This window comes from Tupaia chinensis, unplaced genomic scaffold (genome assembly GCF_000334495.1).
Source record: "Tupaia chinensis unplaced genomic scaffold, TupChi_1.0 Scaffold000688_1, whole genome shotgun sequence".
Taxonomy (NCBI): domain Eukaryota; kingdom Metazoa; phylum Chordata; class Mammalia; order Scandentia; family Tupaiidae; genus Tupaia; species Tupaia belangeri.
The window spans coordinates 3750458-3765328 of NW_006160211.1; the positions used below are offsets into that span (position 1 = coordinate 3750458).

Consider the following 14871-nt stretch of genomic DNA (forward strand, 5'->3'; position numbering starts at 1 on the left):
CCGGCCCGCCGCGCCTGCCTCTGCCCCTGGCCGCCTGGAGCCTGGAGACTCGCCCGAGTGCGCACGGCCCCCGAGCCCGCGCAGAAGCCGGGGTCCTTCCGGCTCCCAGGGCTAGAGCGAAAACCCGAGGGGCCTGTGTTTCCCTGCCCGCCCGGGCCCCGCCCCGCTCAGTGACGGCCAATCCTTCCGTATCGCAATGCAAGGAAATCGAACCGAACGAATTACGTGTCCACACGGTCCCTGGCACAGTCTTAAAGCTGAAAGGGTTATTAGAGATCATCCAGACCAGGGCCGCAAACATAATTTAGCTTTTCTAGGAGCCACATCAAAGGAGCAAAAAGAAACAGGTGACATATATTTTTAAAAAATATTTAATCCAGTATATGCAAAATATTTCAAAATGTGATCAGTATTAAATTTGATTCATAAAATATTGTATTTCCTTTTTCTGTCCTTGACACCCGGTGTGTATTTTATTTTATAATAAAATGTGACTAGTGTCTTATTGTGTTGGACTGCACGGATCATTTCATAGGGAAAACAGGCCCAGAGAGGTGAAATGATGCAAGTCCAAGGGTAAGAGCTGCTTAGTGATAGAGCCAGGTTCTCTGATTGCCAGTCCTGGACTTTTAATATTCCCTGGGACACTATCAATCTTTTTCTGTTCGTTTGCCATTTTTGAAATAATTATTTTTATTTAACTTTATCCATTTATTTATTTATTTTAATTTGACTACAGAGGAACAGAGTGAGAGAGAAAGGGGAGAGAGAAAGAAAGTGAGAAAGCAAGTCGCCTAGCCCAGGACTCGAACCCTGGTTGGCCATGTGGGAGTCCAGTGCCCTTAACCACCATGCCATGCCACCTGTCAGTACCCTGTTTGTTATTTTTAAGAAAAAATTTTCAAGGTGAAACGAAGTTTACCAACATCTTGCACATACATACAAGTTGAAATATTTCAAATTCTCTTTTTTTTTTGGTAAATACAGGCTCTTTTTAAATGATTTAATGAACTAACTTAGGAAAGGTTGGGCCTCAAATAGATACTATTCCTGTTTTCTAGCTGAGAACATAGATATGGAAAGTTTATATACGTTTATATATGTAATGGCTATGTCACTGGACTCCCATGTAGTCGACCACACAGTTCGAGTCCCGGACCCGGTGGCTTTAACTCACGTCGGGGCACATGCACGTGCGTGCCCAAGATCCAGAGAGGAGAATGGAGAAGGGATTGCGGCATGGCCATCCCCCCCATCCCCCAGGGTTGATTTCTCGCTTTTTGTCTCTCTTTCTGGTGAGCACAGACCCTACATCCCTGTCCATCACTGCCAAGAGGACTGATATGTAGCAAAAAGTCAGGCAGGTCACGTCCTGATTCTAATATCTACAACATGCCACATGCACATTCTAATACAGTCTGTCATGAAAAGTTCTTCATTATACTGATATATAAATCTTACCCTTTCTGGGGCCAGTCCCCATCATATTCTCCTTCTAAGTGGTCTTCCCAGTTTCCTCTTCAGCCCGTCCAGTCTCTAAAGGAATTTCAATTCAACAACCATACTCTGTACCAGACTGAACTCATCTATCAATGTATACCAATCTCTACATTCAGAGTGTCACCCATGGAACTTAGTGTATCAATTTTTATTTTATTTTATTTTGAGAGAGAGAGACTTGTGCTATATTACAGTATACAATACCTTTTTATTAACTATGGTCACTATGCAGTGTGATAGATCACTAAAACTTAATCTTCCTGTCTAAGTGAAACTACTCCTTGACCAACCTCTCCCCTTTCCCTCAGTCTCTAGTAGCCATCTTCTTACCGTTTCTGTGAGATCGACTTCTTTTTTAAGTTTATTTATTTTCTTTCTTTCATGAGAGAGAGATAGGCATCCTCACCACACTGTGATACCCTTCCCCTGGTCCTCTAGCCAGCCAGGATTTGGGTGTTTGCATACCCAGCGTACTTCAGGTTAACATAGGATCTAAACCAGTGAACAGCCATGTGGCTCCTAGCACCACAGGTGAGCACTCTACCGCCAGTACCATCACAGCTGGTCAGAGAGCTACATTTTTAGATTCCACATGTAAGTAAGGTCATGCAGTCTTTGTCTTTCTCTGCCTGGTTTATTTTACTTATCCTAATATCCTCCACTTCCATTCATGTTGTCGCATATAACAGGATTCCTTTCTTTTCTGAGGCTCTATAATATTTCATTGTGTGTATATACCATACATTCTTTATCCATTCACACATTGTTAGATACTTAGGTTGCTCCCATTTCTTGGCTGTTATGAATAACACTGAACTAAGCATGAGAGTATAAGGAACATAAATAACACATCGAGAAAACAAATAGCCTATTTAAAAACAGGCAGAGGATCTGAACAGACATTTCTCAAAACAAGAAATAATCGGCTATGAAAAAAATGTTCAACAGCTCTAATCATTAGAGAAGTAAAAATTAAAGCCACAATGAGCTAGCACCCCACACCTGTATACAGGGTGGCTAGTATAGGGACTAGAAGGTGGCATAATGGTTATATTGCTGGATTCCCATGTAGTCAACTGCAGTTCAAAACCCGAAGGCTTAAAATTCACAATGGGCACATGTGGTGCATGCCAAAAATCCTGAGAGGAGAGTGAAGAAGAAGCGACTGTGGCATGGCCATCCCCCCAGGAGGCGATTTCTCACTTTCTGTCTCTTTTCCTCCTGCAAGCACACACACCCTATAGCAAAAATCTCTTCCAAAAAAAAAAAAAAAGGGACCAGCAGTTAGCGTAATGGCTTTGTCGCTGGACTCCCACATAGTCGACTGCGGTTCGAGTCCCGAACCCGGTGGCTTACACTCACGCCGGGTGCGTGTGCGTGCGTGCGTGCCCAGGATCCCAAGAGGAGAATGGAGGAGAAGGGATTGCGGCATGGCCATCCCCCCTGGGGGGTGATTTCTCGCTTTCTATCCCTCTGTCTCTGTCTGGCTGGCTAGCACACGCGCCCTAGAGCAAAAACCTCTCCAAAAAAAAATGGCCATTATTAGAAGACAAATGACAGGGAACCAGCAGAGGGCGTAGCAGTTCCATCACTCCTACATGGTCGACTCTGGTTCAAGTTCTTGACCCAGTGGCTTGAAAATCATGCCAGGCACATGTGCATGCATGTCCGGGAGGAGAATGGAGGGGGAAGGATTGAAGCATGGCCATTCCGCCTGTGAAGGAGGGATTTCTCACTTTCCCTTTCAGTGTCTCTGTCTCCAGTGAACACACATGCCCTAAGGCAAAAACCTCAAAAAAAAAAAAAAAAGACAAATGACAAATGACAAATGATGGGACCAGTAGGTGCTCTCGTGGTTAAGGTGCTGGATTCCCACATGGATGATGGCAGTTGGAATCCCAGATCTGGTGACTTCAAACACGCCAGGCATGTGTGCGTGCATTCCCAAAATTTCAAAAGGAGAATGAAGGATTGTGGTGTGGCCATTCCCCATGAGAGGTGATTTTTCACTTTCCCTGTCTCTGTCTCTGTCTCTCACTAGAGAGAGACAGAGAGACCCTATGGCAAAAAACTTAAAAAAAAAGAATGATAATAAGCAATGGCAAGGATGTAGAGAAAAGAGGACTCTTGTACACTGTTGATGGGAATATAAATTAGTATAGCCATTTTGGAAAACAGCATGGAGATCCTATGAAAAACTAAAAATAGAATAATATCATATGATCCAGCAATCCCACTTCTGGGAGTATAACTAAATGAACTGAAATTGATATGATAAAGCCATATCTGCATCCTATGTTCATTTTAGCATTAGTATATAGTCTTTAAGGATATTTTTCTACTTCATATTTCTACCACAGAATTGTAAACAGGAATTATGTCTCAAAGATACCTGAGCTCTTAAGATCTTAGCAACAAGTTTTTCTTTGCACACGTTTGTAAAATGAATAAACATATTTTTTATGGACACAGTACTCATCACTGAAGAGCAGGCCAAAAACAATGAGAGACACAATTAGGAAAAGGGGAAATCCTAAGATTCAGAAGGAAGCAATCTGATATGAATCATCTTATTATTTCACTCTGATGCAACAGCCTATAACCTGAGGAGGCTCAAAAGTGTCAATGTTATCATGATGTAAATTCTGTCCTATAAAACTCAAAGTCATGCCCAGAACAAATTTCTTTTTTTCAAAGTAACTACATAGCTTTATTTCTTGTGAACACATAATATTAAAGAATTATTTTACTTAACTTATTTATTTATTTACTTATTTTTTAATTTGACGAGAAAGGGACAGAGCAAGAGAGAGAGAGAGTGGGAAAGTAAGAAAGCTAGCCACGAGGTCTGGGACTCAAACCGTGGTGGTTCATGTGGGAGTCCAGCACCCTTAACCACCATGCCACCTGCTAGCCCCAACCAGAACAAATTTCTAACAAACATATAACCAGAAACACTATCTATATAAAACAGTATTATTACTTTATTGTCTTGATTATATCATTTTTCTTTCATATTTATAAGGGATTTTAGAACATGCAAAAATTTTATTCATGTAGTAAGAATATCACTGAAGTTTTCCTAAGAATCCTTCAAGTTGGTTTTTGTATGAGTTTACTTCTTCAAATAGGCCTGCCCTAACACTAATCTTACATGTGTTAGGATTCACATACTAACCAATTAGTCATTCAATAACTATTTAAAGAACACCCACCGGGTACCTAGTTTAACCTCAGATTTCCGAGAGCTTAGCCTCCCAATTATTGTAACTTTGATAAACAGCGTTAAATTTTTGAGAGATGAACAAAGTCACAATCATGTTATTCTAATACAGTGATTGTAAAAATAACATGACTTAGATTTCATGTACACAGCATTTCTTAATGGAATTATGATTATTATGCAAATAACACCCATTATTATTTTTTTAATGACCAAAGCAGGAAATGGCTTGAGCCCAGTTTCTCAAAATGGGACATGGAGATTTCTACGGGAAGCTTCTGAGTACTTAATGTATCTGACATTGAATAGACTGGAAAGAAATTATTTAATGAAAAAAATAATTGGTCAAGGGAGAAAGGCTAAGTATAATAAAAATCTAAAGGTTTGGTGTTGATATTTATTAATAATTAGATCCACTTATCTTATTAATATGTACTAAATAATATGTACATGATTCGCTGCTAGATCTTTTTGTTTGTTTTGAAAGAACAATTCACCTCTGGGGGCCTGCAGGAGGTATGGTGGTTAAAGGTGTTTCCCACATGGCCGACAGCGGTTCAAGTCTTAGACCAGGTGGCTTGCTTTCTCACTTTCCCTCTTTCTTTCTCTGTCTCTCTTTGATCAAAACTGGAAAATAATAATAATAAATAAAATTAAATAAAACAATTTTTTAAAAAAGAACCATCCACCTCATTCCATTTATTATTATTGTTTTTCTTTCAATCTGACCAGAGAGAAAGTGAGGAGGCAAACCACCAGGTCTGGAACTCGAACCACAGTCCAACGCGTTAACCACCACACCACCCGCCAGCCCCACTGCTAGACCTTTCTATCAAGGTTTTTAGAATCTTCTGAGGTGGGAAGACACACCTTCACCTTCTTCACCTCAGGTTACTGAAAGAGCAAGCTATATATAGCCACTGACTTCACTCTTTCACTTCCCATTCACTCCTCAATTGCCATTCATGCCTCAAACCATTGTGCTATCTGATTTCCATCTCCACCTTCCTGAAACTCCTCTATACATAATCTTCTCGACAAATCCAAAGACTATTTATTGTTCATGGAATCTCTGCTGTGTGTGTGTGTGTGTGTGTGTGTGTGTGTGTGTGTGTTTAGAGGTTTTCGCTATAGGGCGCGTATGCTCGCCAGACAGACAGAGACAGAGATAGAAAGCGAGAAATCACCGTCCAGGGGGGATGGCCACGCCGCAATCCCTTCTCCTCCATTCTCCTCTCGGGATCTTGGGCACGCACGCACACGCGCCAGGCGTGAGTTTTAAGCCACCTGGTCCGGGACGCGAACCGCAGTTGACTACATGGGAGTCCAGCGACATAGCCATTACGTTAACTGCTGGTCCCTCTGTTGTGTTTTGACAATGCTGATTCTTCTCCCCTTCAATTCAATTTCCTATACACCAAATAGTCCAAATTCTTGTTGTATTTCTCTGATGTTATGCAACTGTTCCCCCCCCCAGACTTTCCCAGCCCCTTGCTAACACGTGTTTCCTACCAAGATTCCATATCCTTTGTTAAGTATTTGTTTCCACTGCAGAAACTTGCCCAATCTCATAATTTTTACTACCTTATCTGTGGTCTTGACCACAAGTTCAGATTTCTTCCTTGAGCTTTAAAATCCTGCTATCTATTGGACATATCTGTGTAGTTCTCTCAGACACATTGGTTGTGTTACCATTTGTGTGTAGGCACCTAGAAAGCAAGAAGCTGTTTTCAATTTCTGTCTCTCCCTCCGGTGATCTATGGATACACCAAGTCCTGCCAATTTGTTCTCTCTGTAAATTTTCAACGTATTCCCTCATCTTTGTCTGTATGACTGTCCTGCTTGAGCAAATTTTGTCGTGTGGAGCAGCAGTAGGGAAGGAAGGGGAGTTTCGGAAGGGCGAGTTTAAGCACGACTCAGTGAAGGTTCGACTCACGTTTGTCAGCTGCCCAAGTAGTTACAGCCTATCTGCGCTCTATCCCACGGAACGAGGATAGGACTCAGGTTTGCCTTTCCAGTTGCTTTAATCACAGGGAAAAAGGGGCTTACAGGTTACAATGGAATGAGCAGCGCAGAACGTCCGGTACTGACCTGGCGATGGGGAGTACAGTCCGCAGGGGCGAGAGGAGGCCTGGTGCCGAAAATGTGGGGCGTCTGCAAGGCACAGGGGGTGAGCCGGACCTGAGCACCACGAAGATCTTAGAGTACAATGGTGGCGGTGGCCATGAGATAACCAAGGGCAAGCAAGGAGAAGTCCACCTGGTGATCCTAGAGTACGGAGGTTGGGGCTAGTGGCCGACAATGGAGCATCAAAGAGGGCAGAGCGGAGAGCCCTCTGGGGGAGGAGTCAGTGGTGTGCAAACCCGCAAAGCCTCGGGCTGCAAGGGGGGGGTCTCAGATGCAGCGAGACAGGATCTGGCCCAAGCAGAGCACAGAGCCGATGAGCTGGGCTCAGGCTCCTCTTTTTATGTCTAATTTTGGCAGGCTCATAGTGACTTGAGGAAACAGAATATTTTACATGTAAGTCTATGGAATTTGAGTCAGAACAAAGTGGGACATTTCTGCCAGTCATGGGGGGTGGTGGAGCATAGACCATGCTCATGTCCCTCATGTTACTGATCAGCATATGGCTAGCCTGTTATCAGCGATAAGCACTAGGGTGTTGGCTGAGTGTTGGATTTTCAGGAACATGGCTAATGCCAGGCTGAATGTACTACAAAATGGAGTCAGGTATGCTCTCAGCAAGTAGCATTAAAATCAAATATTTTCTTCCCAGCAAACTACTAACTTAGCCATTAAACAATATAACAACTGTAACAATTCTTCACAGCAAGTAAAACAACATATTAGGTATAACAACGACCAAGGACTTTGTTCCAGCACTATTATTTCTCACCTGATTTATTGCCATGTTCACTTAACTAATCACCTAGCCTCTGGGCTCACACCCTCAAAATATAGGCGGTGCTAGGGACCAGCAGTTAGCGTAATGGCTATGTCACTGGACTCTCATGTAGATGGCTATGTCGCTGGATTCCCATGTAGTCGACCGCAGTTCGCGTCCCGGACCCAGTGGCTTAAACTCACGATGGGCGCGTGTGCATGCGTGCCCAAGATCCCGAGAGGAGAATGGAGGAGAAAGGATTGTGGCGTGGCCATCCCCCCTGGGGGGTGATTTCTTGCTTTCTATCTCTCTGTATATATATATATATAGGCGGTGCTACAATGGCACAGGCAATAGGGTGCCACCGTGTGATGCTCGAGCCACGTGAGAGGCTCTGGATTGGATTCTGTGTGGACCAGAGCAAGGGTGCCTGGGAGCCTAGCTGCCTGGGAGGCTGTCAAGAGGATTGCAGCATGGTGCATTTCCTATCAACCACTCTCTCTTTCTCGATAAACAAACAAACAAACAAAATCCTCCACACTAGCCCTCTTTCTCAAAAATGTCAATTTGATCCCATTACACTTTGTTAATTTTTTTTTTTAATTTGCCAAAGGGCACCAGAGAGAGAGGCAGGGAGAGGGGGAAATCACCCCACCACCCCAATGCAGTTTGGTCACACTAAAATCTCTTCTCCTCCATTTCTCCATCCTGTCTGGATTTGGGACACACACATGTGACTGACATGTTTTTCAAGTCACTGAGACATGGATTTTAACTGCATAGTCAGTCAAAGTGGGATCCAGCTTCCTTAACCATCAGGCTAAGGGGCTGGCCCTAAGTTCTTGTAACTTGTTAATGTTCCCAGTTGTCTGAAGAATTAAGTCCAGAATTCACAGCATGACATTGAGAGTCCTCCACGATCTCTTCCCATCTACTTCTCCAACTTCATCTCTGGCAACTGCGAGCTTGACAAGTCAGTGAACTACGAACGGTTTCCACATATGCCTTGTTTGCAGCCTCCATGTCTTTGCTCATCTGAAGTGAGATTTTGCTACTGAACAATTTTTCCTCCTCTCCCAACTTATCACCTCACTTCACCTGGCTAACCACTTTAAGACTCAGCTCAGGCCCTCTATGACGTCTTTCCTAGCCCCTCCTCTCAGGATGGATACATTCTTCCTCTTTGGTTCCATAAGGTTATATAATTGTGCTTACTGTGTAGAATCAAGTATTTCTATTTATGTGTAGATTTTCCCCATTCAACAAATAGGTAGAAAATTTGTTTTGGTATTCTGAGGTTTTCTAGCACTAAGCACTGGGTAACTGTCTTAGAAGATGACTTCTGAGTGAATTAATGAATTTAAAATTAAATTAAGTAATTAAGAAACCTGAAAAGATAATAGCTGTGATGTCACAGGGCAACGTGTGATTAAGGTTCAAACAAATGCTATAAACTTATAGGTCAAGTAATCATTTTGGGCAGAAGTAATTTTGGTTATAGGAGAGGACTCAATACAATTGGAATTGATAGAAAATTCAAAAAAGATATGAATGTGAAGAAACAGATGACAAAGAAGGAGTCTAACTAGGAAAAAAAAATTAAAATGACCTAAAATTTATTTTAAAAATATTTCAAGATCAAGATTCTCAAGTCAAGAAATAAGAGTGGTTACAAACTCAGTAACTCTATACTCAGCACAGTTCTAGAAAAGGTGGACTATATGCCGAATGTTAAAACTCCTTCCCCATTTTGGGGGCTGGCAGGTGGCATGGTGGTTAAGAGCCCTGGACTCCTACATGGCCAAACTCGGTTCAAGTCCTGGACCAGGCGGCTTGCTTTCTCACTTTCCCTTTCTCTCTCTCACTTTGTCCCTCTCTGGCCAAATTAAAATGAATAAATAAAGTTAAATAAAATAATTCTTAAAAATAAAATCCTCCTCCCCCATGTTTATACAACCTGCAATGTTCACTCCAAAACCGCAGACTATATCTAGACCTGCTTTTCACTCACGTCATCCTGCCAGTCCTCTCCTTTCCATGTCTACAGTGGGAATTAGAAAATTCTTCCCAGAATAAAAAACTGGACCATCTCACACCTCGGAATCCCATCGACGTAACCATTACACCATCTTCTGATTTCTCTTTTATTTATTTTATTTTTATTTATTTATTTATTTTTTAGATTTTTGCTATACAGCACATGTACTTGCCAAAGAGACAGAGAAACAAAGAGCAAGAAATCATCTCCCAGTGAGATGGCCATGCCACAACCCCTTCTCCTCCATTCTCCTCTTGGGATTTTGGGCATACATACACATATGCCTGGCATGAGTTTCAAGCCTCTGAGTCCAGTACTCAGACCATGGTTGGCCATGTGAAAGTCGGCAACATAACCATTACACTATCTGCTCTTCCCAGAATGAACTATTTCTAAAAACTTGAATATTGTGGCCGATGCATGAGCAAAAGTACACAAGGTCTTCAAAAAATTCATAGAAAATGAGTATTTTGGAAAAACTATTCATGAATTTCAAAACTTCTTGCACAAAAAGTTACTATTTTAATTCCATTTTTAAAAAGAATTATTTCATTATTGGTACCAGCAGTTAGTGTAATAGCTGTATCACTGGACTCCCACTTAGTCGACCATGGTTCAATACCGGACCCAGCAGCTTAAATTCACACCAGGCACATGTGCATGCATGCCCAAGACCCCAAGAGGAGAATGGAGAAGGGATTGCCGCGTGGCCACCCCCCCGGGGGTGATTTCTCGCTTTCTGTCTCTGTCTCTCTCTTTCTCTCTTGCCCACTCATGTGCCCTACAAAAACCTCTCCAAAAAAAAAAGAAAAAGAAAAAGAAAAAAAAAGAGAATTATTTCATTATTTATTTATTTTAATTTGACCAGAGAGGGACAGAGTGTGAGAGAAAGTGAGAGCGCAAGCAAACTGCCAGGTCCAGGACTCAAACCATGGTTGGTCATGTGGGAGACCAGTGTTCTTAACCACTACACCACCTGCCAGCCCCTTAATTCCATTTTTTCCATGAATTTATTTTTTGGAGAGGTTTTCACTATAGGGCGCGTGCGCTCACCAGACAGAGAGAGACAGAGAGACAGAAAGCGAGAAATCATCCCCCCACACCCCCCGCGAGGGGATGGTCACACCGCAATCCCTTCTCCTCCATTCTCCTCTCGGGATCTTGGGCACACACACACGCACCCAGCGTGAGTTTTAAGTCACCAGGTCCGGGACGCAAGCCGCTGTCGACTACGTCAGAGTCCAGCGACATAGCCATTACGCTAACTGCTGGTTCCCTCATCATGAATTTTTTTGAAGTGCCCTCACAGATCTCACTTGCCTATCTGGTATTGTTTCCCAATTTCTCTTTAGAAAAATATCCTCTCTCATTGTCTTAGTTAACTACCAATGTGTAACAAAGTACCCTAAAACTTAATGGCATAAAACAAGGAACATTTTTCTTCTCCCAATTTTATTTATTTTACTTTATTTATCTATTGAGAGTTTTTTTTTTTTTTTTTCTATAGGGAGCATGCGCTTGCCAGAGAGACAGAGCGACAGAAAGTGAGAAATCACCCCCCAGGGGGGATGGCCATGCTGCAATCCTGTCTCCTCCATTCTCCTCTTGGGATTTTGGGCACGCATGCACATGTGCCCGCCATGATTTTCAAGCCTAAGGTTGGGTGCATGAAGCATAGTTGACCTTATGGAGTTCAATGACGTAACCACTTCGCCACCGGCTGGCCCTTATCACAGGATTTTTTTTTTTTTTTTGGAGAGGTTTGTGCTATAGGGCGGGTGCGCTCGCCAGACAGACTGAGAGAGACAGAGAGATAGAAAGCGAGAAATCACCCCCCAGAGGGGATGGCCACGCCGCAATCCCTTCTCCATTCTCCTCTCGGGATCTTGGGCGGGCATGCCCACGCGTCCAGCGTGAGTTTAAGCCACCAGGTCCGGGACTCAAACCGCGGTCAACTACATGGAAGTCCAGCGACATAGCCATTATGCTAACTGCTGGTCCCCCTTCTTACAGTTTTTATGGGCCAGGCCAACAATTCATGAGTAACTGAACTACTACTATTTATTATTTTCACATGAATTGTGCAAGAGAAAGGCAAAGAGTAAGAGTGAGAAAGCAAGCCGCCAGGTCCGAGACTTGAACCACCGTCGACCATGTCGGAATTTCAGTGCCTTAACCATCATGTCACCTGCTGGTCCCAGTGTTTGTATTTTTTTTTTTTTTTTGAGAGATTTTCACTGTAGGGCGCGTGCGCTCGCCAGACAGACAGAGAGAGACATAGAGACAGAAAGCGAGAAATCACCCCCCAGAGGGGATGGTCACGCCGCAATCCCTTCTCCTCCATTCTCCTCTCGGGATCTTGGGCACGCACGCACACGCGCCCGGCGTGAGTTTTAAGCCACCGGGTCCGGGACACGAACCGCGGTCGACTACGTGGGAGTCCAGCGACATAGTCATTACGCTAACTGCTGGTTCCCCCAGTGTTTGTATTTTAAAACCAGTATAATCATCAGTGGTAAATTACAGGAAAGTAGGTTGAGAGACTATATTTACATGATTTTGAAAGTTTAAAGCTATCTCATCCTTGTTTGTTATGACATCTTTTTTTTCTTTTTTTTCTGGCTACAAGTTTATTCAACACAAAATAATCTCCTCCAACTTTACTGAGGTGACTGGCCAACGTCCACGACCAAATCTGCCTCTAAACTGGAACTCGGTGGCTGACCCGGCCCCAGCCTAGGCTTTCTTGTCTGCACCAGGGGTCACAGCACTCCATCTGTAGGTGTCTCTGTCAACTTCTCCTCTTGTGAGTGTTGCAGGTTGCTCGCCCTCCAGACCTTTGGGTCGGGGCCTGCTAGTCTCAGGACGGCTTCGGCGCAGGGTAGCAGGCATGATCTGTGTGTGTGTTGGGTGGGGGGCAGGTGGAGGTAATCGCACAGGTACTGGATACCCTCATTGGTAAGGTACCAGTAGAAATATCTCCAGGCAAACTGCTCCTTCACGTAGCCTCGAGACTTCAGAGACTACATGGCCTTCATGACGTGAAGGTTGGGCACATTCTTGTCAGCTAGCTCCGGGTGCTTGGGCATATGGACATCCTTTGTGGCTACCATCACTCCCTTCTTAAAAAGGAGTTCGTAAATGGCAATCCGGTTCTTCTTAGGCATCAACGTCGCGGCAGCTGCAGGGTCCAGGGCTGAGGCTGGAAAGATGACATCACTTCTAGTGACTCCAAAATAAACTAAGATATACCCTACCCTCTCACATATTTTGCACTCTGATATTTTAAGTTCTTTGAACAATATTTTCTAGTCTTTTTTGAATCTCTGCTCACCTATCATAGTTCTCGACATATTCTATTCACTCATTGTGTTTTCAGACGCTGTACCAGACACCAAGGATACTATTGTGAGCAAGAAATAGTTATTGTCCTTGTTTTTCTGGGGTTTATAGTTTATTGGAGAGGCACTAAAAATTCAATCACATTTCTGAATGTAAAATAACAAATTGAGTTATGTTTTCGGATGGAAAGGAATACAATCTTATAAGACTGCATTAAAAAAGGAAGAAGGCTTGGGTAGGCATGGGGAAAATAGACAGTTCACCTGAAGTTGGAATTTTGCCAAATAGATGTGAGAAAAAGAAGGGTCATGGAAGTTTAAAATATTGGCGAGAGTGATGTTAAAATCACATTCAGTATGTGCTCATAAATATTTGTTGAACTGAACTAAACTGAACTGTTTTTTGTTTTTGTTGTTTGTCCCCCCCACCCTTGTGTTCTCTTACATGTTGATGTCAGAGATGACCTGTTTTGGTATGAATAGACTAGTTTGACCGGACTAGTTGCAACTACTCCTCCGTGGATGAAGGGACTGTCCTGGCCCTATCCACCTTCTTTGTTTATTGTCTACTGTAAAATTCAGTCACATTTTGAAAAATAGAATATTTACACAGTACCCGTAACTTTTTTCCTCATAAACTTGAAAGCATCTTTTTTGTGACTTTTGGTCATTAATTCACATACATTTGCACTTTATTAGTATAGGTAAGTTTTTATATATTTAAACTCAAACATTCTGGCCATTGGATGAGATCAAATAGCATTTCTTTGGAGAATTTGACTGATTTTATTGGGGCAACAATTAATGATGGGGAGAAGAATAGCAAAAGGGACTATATGGCGAAAATGGGAGTCACAGGCCAGCAGGTGGTGTGGTGGTTAAGGTGCTGGACTCCCACATGGCCGGCTGTGGTTCAAGTTCTGGACCTTGCAGTTTCCTTCACTTTCCCTCTCTCTGGTCACATTAAAAAATGATAGTAACAAATTAAATTAAATCAAATAATTCTAAGAAAGGGAGTCATTACTACCTTTAATAGAATTAACCATGTAGAAGAACACTACTGAGTGCTCACTTTGTGCTAAATGGTGTCTTAACAGCCTTAACCACATTATCTCATTTAATGCTCATGACAACCCTATTAGATTACTATAGTTATTATGCTCATTTTACAGAGAAATTAGGAAACTTCCCCCAAATCATAGAAATCTGAAAGGCAGTTCCATCAGATTTCAAAGTTCCTGCTTCAGCCTATGTCAGTATTTTTATTTGTCTTGTGCCTCACATCTCCATACCTCCCTCCCTTCTAGTCTCATTGGCTTCCTTTCTGTTCTCAGTAGTGAGCAAGATCTTTTTCACCTTAGGTCCTCGCACCTGCTGTTTCCTCTGTTCAGAAGGTTCCTTGGTTTGTTGCATGGCTGGCTCCTTCTCATCTCAGATATCTGTTCTAAATTAGTTCTGCTCACTTTACTAATATTAGCATGTTTTATTTCCATTACAGTATTTATTACAATCCGAAATTGTTTTTTAAACTCTCACCAGATCATAAGCAGATCTATCCTTAGTACCCTCATTCACTGACTTACTAAATGAGTGAATGAAATGGTCTACCTCTTCTGTATCTGGAGGTTCAGGAGAGTACTGCGTTACCCCAAGGCCACCTGTGTTATTGACAGCCCATACGGAAGTGCTTTGAGGTATTACACATTCCTTACTTCGCTCCGATGTCAGTTTATTACCGAGACTTTTTGGTTCCAGGGTAGTTGTGACTTAATACAGAGACCTCTCAGGAAACGACAGCCGCGCCTTGTTTTACCCAATTCTGCCTGCAGGGGACGCTGTGGACGGAGGCCTCCTGCGCAAACATAGAGGTGGGAGTGAGTAGTGG

The 14871-nt window shown here is 42.8% G+C and overlaps 1 long non-coding RNA gene and 1 pseudogene across 1 annotated transcript in view; one reads left to right on the forward strand and one right to left on the reverse strand.

Annotated features, from left to right (window-relative positions):
* Nucleotides 1-14837, forward strand: part of LOC102493070 (uncharacterized) — a 30822-nt gene extending 15985 nt beyond the window's left edge. The window contains exon 3 of the long non-coding RNA XR_001371299.2: nt 14742-14837. This is a non-coding gene — a long non-coding RNA (uncharacterized LOC102493070). The remainder of the gene's footprint in view (nt 1-14741) is intronic.
* On the reverse strand, nt 12256-12817 carry LOC106736211 (40S ribosomal protein S10 pseudogene; annotated as a pseudogene).
* Nucleotides 14838-14871: the final 34 nt, after the last annotated feature.